We start from the raw sequence: 12,062 nt of genomic DNA, 5'->3' as shown, positions 1-12,062 counted from the left end.
GCTGTGGCCAGGGAGTGCAGTGGAGGATGGCCCAGGTGCTTGGGCCCTGCACCCCATGGGAGACCAGGAGAAGCACCTGGCTCCTGGCTCCTGCCATCGGATCAGCGCGGTGTGCCGGCCATTGGAGGGTGAACCAACAGCAAAGGAAGACCTTTCTCTCTGTCTCTCTCTCTCACTGTCCACTCTGCCTGTCAAAAAAATAAAAATAAAAATAAATAAAATTAAATTAAAAAAAAAAGACAATGAGAGGAGAGAAATGGAGACAGCAAGTATAGACAGCTCTTTTTGGAGGTTTTCTAAGCAGAAAAGCAGGGGAGTCACTGAAAAGAGTGAATGTTGTTTTCTTTCGTTGTGTTTGTTTTTACCATAGGAGAGAGCCCAGCAAGTTTGTGTGCTAACAGGACTGAGTCAGTCGAGAGGGGAAATGATGATGGGGAAGTCTGAGGCAGCAGAGCCGTTACTGCAGACGCAGTAAGGATGGGGGCTAATGTGTGTGTGTAGAGGTCAGGCCCAGAGTAATCGATTCACAGTAAGGAAAGAACAATAAAGCAGAGCTGGTTGTAGTCACCCACAGGATGGTGGGAGGAGGTGTGGAGGCTCACACTGAAATAGGAAGCAGGGTCAACGGAAATGAAATTGTGTCAAGATAACTGGGTTGCGAGTGTTTATAACAATAAACTCTCCCTATAAATGCTCGCTTCTGTCACTCAGCACAAGCATGCACCCTCTGCTCTAAGATAGTTGAAGGGAACATTGGTCATGGGTTTGGATCTCATGTGAGGCAGCTAGATTTCCTCTGTTACAGCAATAACTCATCGCCCTGGGCCCAGTCAGCTGTCTTGAAAATGCTGCCCGTGATCACAAGGCAGCTGAGTCTGAGAAACCCACCAGCACTGTGGAAAAACGCTTTAGTCATGGCACGTCCTGCTGCTGTGACCCTAACAGCATCTTCCAGCAGAAATAAGTGCCCAGAGCTACCAGTGACAGAGAAAGGGCTGGTTGTATTTTCACAGTCTGCGGGGTGTGAGGAAGCAGCATTTTCCTTGTCAGCAACTTTGCACCTGCTGCAGAAAGTCTCCAGATCCAGATGATTGGCCAGTCAGTTCCATCAGGGCCCTCCTCCTGGGAGACGAGCATTAAAGGGCGGAGTGCAACAGTGAGGGCATGAGGACACCCAGCTACCTGCCAGAGGTCACCCTCGGGGGGAACCTCTTCTCCCACTGGACTTCACGTGCAGTTTCCACTTGTGGAAAGGAAGGGGGAGAGGTGGAGTGCTGAGCTCTGGGGGTCCCAACCCTCTGACCTGGGACAGTTCCTTTCTGGTGTTAAGACTTTGTCTGCAGTAGTCTGGGAGTACAGAGGGTTTTCATGAGGATTTTTCCCCCAGAAACATTTTATATAAGGTATACAAACTTCGTGCATTTCAGAAATACAACTTTGGGAACATAATGGTTCTTCCCACCATGCCCACCCTCCCACCTGCTCTCCCACCCTTCTTCCTCCTCCCTCTCCTATTCCCATTCTTAATTTTTATTTTTTTATTTATTTTTAATTTTTTTATTTTTTTGACAGGCAGAGGGGACAGTGAGAGAGAGAGAGAGAGAGAGAGAAAGGTCTTCCTTTACCATTGGTTCACCCTCCAATGGCCACTGCGGCCGGCGCACCGTGCTGATCCAAAGCCAAGAGCCAGGTGTTTCTCCTGGTCTCCCATGGGGTGCAGGGCCCAAGGACTGGGCCATCCTCCACTGCATTTCCGGGCCACATCAGAGAGCTGGACAGGAAGAGGAGCAACCAGGACAGAATCCGGCACCCCGACCGGTACTAGAAACCGGTGTGCCAGCACCGCAGGCAGAGGATTAGCCTAGTGAGCCACGGTACCGGCCCCATTCTTAATTTTTACTAAAATCTATTTTCAATTAACTTTACACACTGAATATTAACTCTATAATAAGTAAAGAGTTCAAAAAATAGTGTGAAAAAACAAACTGTTCCTCAGCAGTTCTTTGATTTCTCTTTTGATTTCTTCTCTGACCCCTGTTCATTCAGGAGCACTGGTTCAGTCTCCGTGTGTTTGCATATGTTCTAGAGATTCTGGAGTTGTTGACGTCCAGCTTCATTCCAGTGTGGTCAGAGAAGATGCATGGTATGATTTTGATTTTTTTTTTTTTAAATTTGCTGAGACTTGCTTTATGGCCTAGCCTGTGGTCTATCCTAGAGGAAGTTCCATGCACTGATGAGAATGTGTTTTTTGCAACTGTAGGATGAAAAGTTCTGTAACTATCTGTTATGTCCATTTGGTCTGTAGTATTGATTAACTATTGTTTTCTTGCTGATTTTCTGTCTGGTTGATCTGTCCATTCTGAAAGCGGGGTATTGAAGTTCCCCATTACTTTTGTATGGGAGTTTATGTCTCCCTTTAGATCCACTAATATTTCTTTTAAATAGCCAGGAGACCTGTAATTAGGTACATATACATTTATTATAGTCACATCTTCCTGATGAATTGACCCCTTAATCATTGCATAGTGCCTTTCTTTGTCTCTTTTAACAGTTTTTACATTAAAGTCTGTCTTGTCTGATATTGGGATGGCTACACCAGCTCTTTTTTTGATTTCTGTTAGTATGGAATATCTTTTTCCATCCTTTCACTTTCAGTCTGTATGTATCTTTGTTGGTGAGAGGTGTTTCTTGTAGGCAGCAAATAGATACCTTTTTTTTTTTTTAATACATTCAACCAGTCTGTATCTTTTAACAGGAGAGTTGAGGCCATTTACATTCAAGGTGACAATTGATAAGCAACTATTTAGCCCTGGCATTTTCCCATAAATATTCCTATTGTTTACCTTGGATTTCCATTGTACTTTTTTTAAAAAAAGATTTATTTTATTTATTTGAAAGACAGAGTTAGAGAGAGAGATAGAGACAGAGAGAGAGAGGTCTTCCATCCGCTGGTTCACTCCCCAGATGGCCACAACAGCCAGAGCTGTACCAATTGGAAGCCAGGAGCCAGGAGCCAGGAGCCTCATCTGGGTCTTCCAAGTGGGTGCAGGGGCCCAAGGACATCTGCTGCTGCCATAGCAGAGAGTTGGATAGGAAGAGGAGCAGCAGGACTAGAACCAGCACCCATATGGGATGCTGGCGCTTCAGACCAGGGCTTTAACCCACTGCGCCACAGTGCCGGCCCCTCCTTTGTACTTTTATTGGGAGATTTTCTGCCTTCCCCTTCTTTCATAGTGATGACCATGTTTCTGTGTGTAGCGTATCTTTAAGAATCTTTTGTAAGGCTGGATGGGTGGTGACAAATTCTGTCAATTTCTGTTTGTTATCGAGGGTCTTTATTTCTCCTTCATTCATAAATGAGGGCTTTGCAGGGTACAATATTCTGAGTTGACAGTTTTATTTCCTTAAGACTTAGACTATGTCTTACCATTCTCTCCTAGCCTGTAGGGTTTCTGATGAGAAGTCAGCTGTAAGTCTAATTAGAGATCCTCTAACAGTACTTCTCCTTTTTTTGTTCTCTTGGTCTGAGATTTCCAGAGATTTGTCTTCTTTTTTTATTTTTTTTAAAAGATTTTATTTATTTATTTGACAGGTAGAGTTACAGACAGTGAGAGAGAGAGAGACAGAGAGAAAGGTCTTCCTTCCACTGGTTCACTCCCCAAATGGCCGCTACGGCCAGAGCTACACCAAACCGAAGCCAGGAGCCAGGTGCTTCTTCCTGGTCTCCCATGTGGGTGCAGGGCCCAAGCACTTGGGCCATCCTCCACTGCCCTCCCGGGCCACAGCAGAGAGCTGGACTGGAAGAAGAGCAACCAGGACTAGAACCGGCACCCATATGGGATGCCAGCGCCGCAGGTGGAGTATTAACGTAGTGCGCCATGGCGCCAGCCCCCCAGAGATTTGTCTTCTAACTCAGATGTTCTTTCTTCTGCCTCACCAAGCCTACCTCACCAAATGCTTACCACTGCATTTTTATTTGATCTATTGAATTCTTCATTTCTAATATTTCATTTTGATTATTCTTTAAAATCTCAATTTCATGAGGAAAAAATGTTAATTCATGTCATGTATGGATTTGCTCCTGATCACTCCTAAGTAATCCTGTGATCAAGTTTTTGAATTCCATTTCCAGCATTTCTTCAGTCGCTTCATTTTCACATTCTAGTGCTGAAGTGTTGTTGTGTTCCTTTGAAAGCATCATGTCGCCTTCCTTATTCTTGTTTCTTGAATTGCTGTGTTTATTTTTTTTTTTCTTTATTTATTTATTTATTTTTTGACAGGCAGAGTGGACAGTGAGAGAGAGAGACAGAGAGAAAGGTCTTCCTTTGCCGTTGGTTCACCCTCCAATGGCCGCCGCGGCCGGCGCGCTGCGGCCGGCGCACCGCGCTGATCCGATGGCAGGAGCCAGGAGCCAGGTGCTTTTCCTGGTCTCCCATGGGGTGCAGGGCCCAAGCACCTGGGCCATCCTCCACTGCACTCCCTGGCCACAGCAGAGGGCTGGCCTGGAAGAGGGGCAACCGGGACAGAATCCGGCGCCCCGACCGGGACTAGAACCCGGTGTGCCGGCGCCGCTAGGCGGAGGATTAGCCTAGTGAGCCGCGGCGCCGGCCTGCTGTGTTTATTTTTAAGCATTTGTGGAGATACTTGTTGGTTGGTGTTTTTTTTTTCTCTCATTGTCATGAAGATTAACAGGGATTAGCCAGAGTTCCTAGCACACAGAAATCAGTCAGCCAACAGTCTTCACTGTTTTCCATGTCATTACTGAGAACAGGGTGTTCAGCCTCTCCCCACCTGCGTGTTATCAGTCCAAAGCCAGTTAACGTTCACTCCTCTTTGTTCTCTATTTACTGGGCCCCCTCGAACAGGCTCCAAACAAAGCTCTGAGATAAACAGTAAGCCAAAACAGGCATGCTTCCTGCTCTCATAGAACTTGACAGCTGATGATGGAACCGATGCATTGGTTTTTAAATTACACTAATATGACCCTGTAATCAAGTTAGCATTGTTTTGAGAGTCCACAGTGGGATGTACGCTCGCCAGGGGAGGTATTCCCGCGATGACCTTCGCACTGAAATCCACAGGATGAGTGAGCAGGAGCCAGGCCAGGAGGCAGGGAACTGTCCAGGAAGAGAGAGCAGCACACGCAGAAGTCTGCTGCAGAAGACACTGGACACAGCCCACCTAGGAACACGCCACTGAAACAGAGGAGACGCCGGAACCAGAGGGAACCACACGGGGAGCATCCTTAATTCACACTGACAAGGGGATGCAATCATAGCGCTTCCTGGTTTTATTCACAGAATGAATAATATTCCACTTAGCATTAGTATTTGTAAGGTGAATGTTTATTATTTTTCACAGGAGCATTTTGTATATGTCGCTGAGATATTTATCTGTAAGTTGAAAGCATGCATCTCGGGGCCGGTGCTGTGGCTCACTTGGTTAATCCTCCGCCTGCGGCACCGGCATCCTATATGGGTGCTGAGTTCTAGTCCGGTTGCTCCTCTTCCAGTCCAGCTCTCTGCTGTGGCCCGGGAGTGCAGTGGAGGATGGCCCAAGTGCTTGGGCCCCTGCACCCGCATGGGAGACCAGGAAGAAGCACCTGGCTCCTGGCTTCGGATCAGCGCATCGCTGGCCGTAGCGGCCATTTGGGGAGTGAACCAACAGAAGGAAGACCTTTCTCTCTGTCACTGTCTAAAACTCTACCTGTCAAATAATTAAAAAAAAAAAAAGCATACAACTCTATGACTTTTGACAAATTTAGACATACACATAGCTACCACCACAAAGATGTAGAACATTTTATTATACTATGAAGTCCTTCCCAGTCAGCCCCACAACCCCAGCCCAGGGCAACAACTGGTGTGCTCTCTGCCTTAGATGAGTATATTTGGTTTATCTTTTATAAACTTTCATATCAGTGATACCATGTACTAAGTGCTGTTTTATGACTGGTTTCCTTCACTGAACACTGGGCTTGTGAAAGGTATTCATTGTTTGTCCCAATATTTCATTCCTTGTCATTGCTGAGTAATATTCCATTGTATAGAGTCCAGGATTTGTTGATGTACTCACCTACTGATAGACACGTTGGTTGTTTCCAATTTGGGTTGTTATGCATAAATAGTATGAATACATGCTTTTATTTCTTTTTGGGTAAACTCCCAGGAGTAGAATTTCAGTTCTTACAGTAAGGATGTGTTTATAAGAAATCTCTGTAGCAGTTCCAGCCGCTGGGGCTGGCGCTGTGGCATAGCAGGTAAAGCCGGCACCTGCGATGCTGGCATCACATATAGGCACCAGCTTGTGTCCCAGCCTCTCTGCTTCTGATGCAGCTCCCCACTACTGGCCTGGGAAAAGCAGCAGATGATGGCCGAAGTGTTTGGGCCCCTGCCACCCATACGGGAGACCCGAGTGAAGCTTCCGGGTCTTGGCTTTGGGCTGGCCCCACGCTGGTCATTGTGGTCATCTGGGGAGTGAACCAGGGGATGGAATATCTCTCTGTGCCTCCTCCTTTCTCTCTGTAACTCTGACTTTAATTAAATCTTAAAAAAAAAAAAACGTTCCAGCTGCTTTAGATCTTCCCCAGAGCTTGGCGTGGCCAGGCCTCTTCTCGTGACCTTGTGAAGGCTGTGCCTTGACCTTTCTGTGGTTGGAATTTGCATTTTCCTGATGACTAATGACTGGGGTTGAGCATCTTTTCCATGTCTGTAGGCCATTTAAATATTTTTTTCTGGGGAAATATTTGCCCGTTTTTAAAATTAGGTTGATGGTTATGTTGTTACTGAGTTATGAGAGTATTGTGGATATTCTGGACACAAATTCTGCACATTATGGGGTGTCTTCCATTCTGTGTATTGCCTCTGCTTATTTTTTTTTGTTTCATAGCTTTCATGAACTATAATTCTAATACCCCAATTTGAGTTCTTTTGTTTAAGACTTATTTAGTTGTTCGAAAGGCAGAAGAGAGAGAGGGAAAGACAGAGAGAAACAGATCTTCCCTCTGCTGGTTCACTCCCCAGATGGCTGCAACAGCCAGGGCTGGGCCATGCGGAAGCCAAGGGCCTAGAACTCCATTCGGGTCTCCCGAGTGGATGGCAGGGACTCAAGTACTTGGTCCATCTGCTGCTGCTTTCCCAGGCGCATCAGGAGGAAGCTAGATCAGAAGAAAAGCAACTGCAACCCAAAGCAGAGCTCCAATGTGGATGACAGTGTCATGAGTGGTGGCTTAACACACTGTACCGTGATGTCACACCCCCACGCCCCTGTTTGAGTTCTTAATGGTATGTTTTTAAGAATAGAATTTAAAAACATTTTTTATTTTTATTTATTTATTTATTTATTTTGACAGGCAGAGTGGACAGTGAGAGAGCGAAAGCGCGCGCGCGAGAGAGAGAGACAGAGAGAAAGGTCTTCCTTTGCCGTTGGTTCACCCTCCAATGGCCACCGCGGCTGGCGCGCTGCGGCCGGCGCATCGCGCTGATCCGAAGGCAGGAGCCAGGTGCTTCTCCTGGTCTCCCATGGGGTGCAGGGCCCAAGCACTTGGGCCATCCTCCACTGCACTCCTGGGCCATAGCAGAGAGCTGGCCTGGAAGAGGGGCAACCGGGACAGAATCCAGCGCCCCGACTGGGACTAGAACCCGGTGTGCCGGCGCCGCAAGGTGGAGGATTAGCTTATTGAGCTGCGGTGCCGGCCGAATTTTAAAATTTTGATAAGTCATAAGTCACCAATGTTTTTTCTTTTCTGGTTCAGGCTTTCTGTGGTCCTTTATTTTTCTTAAAATATTTATTTATCTGAAAGGCAGAGTTACAGAGGGAGGGAGAGGGAAAGAGAGAGAGCAAGCGAGCTTCCATGTGCTGGTTCACTCCCCAGTTGGCCACAAAGGCATAAGCTGGGCCAGGCTGGAAGCCAGGAGCCTGGAACTCTGTTTGGGTATTCCACATGGGTGGCAGGGACCTAAGCATTTGTGTCATCTTCTGCTGCTTTCTCAGACATATTAGCAGGGAGCTGAATTGTGCAGCTGGGACTCAAACAGGCACTCTGACGTGGGATGCTGGTGTCACTGAGGGCTCAACCTGCCACAGCATGTCTGCCACTTTGTGTGCTCTAAGAAATCTTTCCCTGGTCCACAGTTATGAAAATTTGCTCATAAGCCAGCGCTGCGGCTCACTAGGCTAATCCTCCGCCTAGCGGCGCAGGCACACCAGGTTCTAGTCCCGGTCGGGGCACCGGATTCTGTCCCGGTTGCCCCTCTTCCAGGCCAGCTCTCTGCTGTGGCCAGGGAGTGCAGTGGAGGATGGCCCAAGTGCTTGGGCCCTGCACCCCGTGGGAGACCAGGAGAAGTACCTGGCTCCTGCCATCGGATCAGCGCAGTGCGCCAGCCACAGCGCGCCGGCCACAGCGGCCATTGGAGGGTGAACCAACGGCAAAAGGAAGACCTTTCTCTCTGTCTCTCTCTCTCTCACTGTCCACTCTGCCTGTCAAAAAAAAAAAATTTGCTCATATAGTTTCTTCTAGAAGTGTACACTTGAAGCTTATTTAGGTCTATGATTTGTTTTAAATTTTTTTCTGTGACATGAGGTCATAGTTGAGGTTCATAAAAACCTTGATGGGGTTGGCACTGTGGTATGGCAGGTAAAGCCACCACCTACAACGCAGGCATCCCATATGGATGCCAGTTTGTGTCCTGGCTGCTTCACTTTTGATACAGCCCCCTGCTAATGGCCTGGGAAAAGCAGCAGAGGATAGCCCAAGTGTTTGGGCCCCTCCCATCCATATGGGAGACCCAGATGGAGTACTTGGCTCCTTGTGGCCAACTGGGGAGTGAACCAAGAGATGAAGATTGTGTGTGTGTGTGTGTGTGTGTATGTCCCTCGAACTCTTTCAAATAAATAAATCCTTTTAAAAAAATCCTTCATTTTTTAAAAATAATAAAATACACAATGAGATGCATTTTAAAGACCAAGTCAGAGCAAGCCAGAAAGGCTTACTGATTGCCCAAGGTCCCATTTGCCAAAGAGGTAACTGTTGACGTAAAAACCGGATATGTGGTTTTTTGTGCAAATTTCAGGAGCAGCACCCAGACACACTTCCTGTAATATCTGTTTATGACTGTTCTTTCCCACCACCTAGCACTGACAACACAAAAACGAACCAAAAGTAAAAGCTTCTGGGGGGAGGTGAGGCACTGGCGGGAAGAGGGGGAAGAAAATATGGGATCCGTCCCTGCCCCCAGGGACACAGCCGCAGGTGGCAAGGGAATTTACCTCTAGGCGTGATTTCAGAATAAGCCGAAGCTACCCTCGTCACACATCCCTCCTCTTGGCTGGTCCCAGTGTCCTAATCCCACCAGTAAGAATTAGACCTCTTAGGTAAAGAACTAGTTACCCAAAGCCCCCTGTGGGAGTGCACCCACCTCAAGAGGGCTCCAGCCTCTTTACTAGAGCCAGCCACAGCCTTACGGGAGAAGCCAACGCAAGCCCTCGGAGGGCAGACTGTGCTGTGGGAGAACAAGGTGGAGGACTCTCAGGTAGCGATCAGATTCGCTGACCTGGAAGTCAGAACACAGGGTCTCACAGAAGTTATACTTTTCTGATTTGTAAAGTTTTTGAAGGTCTGACCGTGACTTAACATGGAATCCCTGCCCTGGTTGTTCTAACTGTCCAAGAGCATCCTGCTTTAGGGATGAAAAAGACAGCGATAGCCGGCGCCGTGGCTCACTAGGCTAATCCTCCGCCTTGCGGCACTGGCACACCGGGTTCTAGTCCCAGTTGGGGCGCCGGATTCTGTCCCGGTTGCCCTTCTTCCAGGCCAGCTCTCTGCTGTGGCCAGGGAGTACAGTGGAGGATGGCCCAAGTGCTTGGGCCCTGCACCCCATGGGAGACCAGGAAAAGCACCTGGATCCTGGCTCCTGCCATCGGATCAGCGCGGTGCGCCGGCTGCAGCGGCGGCCATTGGAGGGTGATCCAACGGCAAAGGAAGACCTTTCTCTCTCTGTCTCTCTCTCACTGTCCACTCTGCCTGTAAAAAAAAAAAAAAAAAGGTTTTGTAATTTTCATCGTAGAGATCTTTAACGTCCTTGGTTAAGTTTATTCCAAGGTATTTGATTGTTTTTGTAGCTATTGTGAATGGGATTGATCTTAGAAGTTCTTCCTCAGCCATGGCATTGTCTGTGTATACAAAGGCTGTTGATTTTTGTGCATTGATTTTATACCCTGCTACTTTGCCAAACTCTTCTATGAGTTCCAATAGTCTCTTAGTAGAGTTCTTTGGGTCCCCTAAATAAAGAATCATGTCATCTGCAAAGAGGGATAGTTTGAGTTCTTCCTTCCCAATTTGTATACCTTTAATTTCTTTTTCTTGCCTAATAGCTCTGGCTAGAACCTCCAGAACTATATTGAATAGCAGTGGTGAGAGTGGGCATCCCTGTCTGGTACCAGATCTCAGTGGAAATGCTTCCAACTTTTCCCCATTCAATAGGATGTTGGCTGTGGGTTTTTCATAGATTGCTTTGATTGTATTGAGGAATGTTCCTTCCAAACCCAGTTTGCTTAGAGTTTTCATCATGAACGGGTGTTGTATTTTATCAAATGCTTTCTCGGCATCTATTGAGATAATCATATGGTTTTTTTTCTGCAGTCTGTTAATGTGGTGTATCACATTGATTGTCTTGCGCACATTAAACCATCCCTGCATACCAGGGATAAATCCCACTTGGTCTGGGTGGATGATCTTTCTGATGTGTTGTTGCATTCTATTGGCGAGAATTTTATTGAGGATTTTTGCATCTATGTTCATCAGGGATATTGGTCTGTAATTCTCTTTCAGTGCTGCATCTTTCTCTGGCTTAGGAATTAAGGTGATGCTGGCTTCATAGAAAGAATTTGGGAGGATTCCCTCTTCTTCGATTGTTCTGAATAGTTTGAGAAGAATTGGAGTTAGTTCTTCTTGAAATGTCTGGTAGAATTCAGCAGTGAATCCATCTGGTCCTGGGCTTTTCTTTGTTGGGAGGGCCTTTATTACTGTTTCAATTTCTGTCTCAGTTATGGGTCTGTTTAGGTTTTCGATGTCTTCCTGGTTCAATTTAGGCAGGTTGCATGTGTCCAGGAATCTATCCATTTCTGATAGGTTTCCCTGTTTGCTGGCATACAAGTCCTTGTAGTAATTTCTGATGATTCTTTTTATTTCTGTGGTGTCTGTTGTTACCTTTCCTTTTTCATCTCTGATTTTATTGATTTGGGTCTTTTCTCTTCTTTTTTTAGTTAGTTGGGCCAATGGGGTGTCAATTTTGTTTATTTTTTCAAAAAACCAGCTCCTCGTTTGGCTGATTTTTTGTAATGTTTTTCTTGATTCAATCCTGTTGATTTCTTCTCTGATTTTAATTATTTCTCTTCTCCTACTAGATTTGGGTCTGGTTTGCTGTAGGTTTTCAAGATCCTTGAGGTGAATTGAAAGCTCATCTAGTTGGTGCCTTTCCAATTTCTTGATGTAGGCACCTATTGATATAAACTTTCCTCTTAACACTGCTTTTGCTGCGTCCCATAAGTTTTGGTATGTTGTGCTGTTATCCTCATTTACTTCCAGAAAGTTTTTGATTTCTCTTTTGATTTCTTCTATGACCCATTGTTCATTCAGGAGCATGTTGTTCAATCTCCATGTGGTTGCGTATGCTCTAGGGATTCCTGAGTTGCTAATTTCCAACTTCATTCCTTTATGATCTGAGAAGCTGCATGGTATGATTCTAATTCTTTTGAATTTGCTGAGACTTGCTTTATGGCCTAGTATGTGGTCAATCCTAGAGAAGGTTCCATGTACTGCTGAGAAGAATGTAAAATCTTTAGCTGTAGGATTGAAAGTTCTGTATATATCTGTTAGATCCATTTGGGCTATAGTGTCTTTAAATCTACTGTATCCTTGTTGATCTTCTGACCGGATGATCTGTCTATTTCTGAGAGTGGAGTATTGAAGTCCCCCAGTACTACTGTATTGGGGTCTAAGTCTCCCTTTAAGTCTGTTAATAAATCTTTTAGATAAACTGGTGCCCTGTAGTTAGGTGCATATA

This window comes from Oryctolagus cuniculus, chromosome 12, assembly GCF_964237555.1.
Source record: "Oryctolagus cuniculus chromosome 12, mOryCun1.1, whole genome shotgun sequence".
Classification (NCBI taxonomy): Eukaryota; Metazoa; Chordata; class Mammalia; order Lagomorpha; family Leporidae; genus Oryctolagus; species Oryctolagus cuniculus.
The sequence above is the reverse complement of the archived record's forward strand: the minus strand, read 5'-3'. Positions refer to the sequence as shown.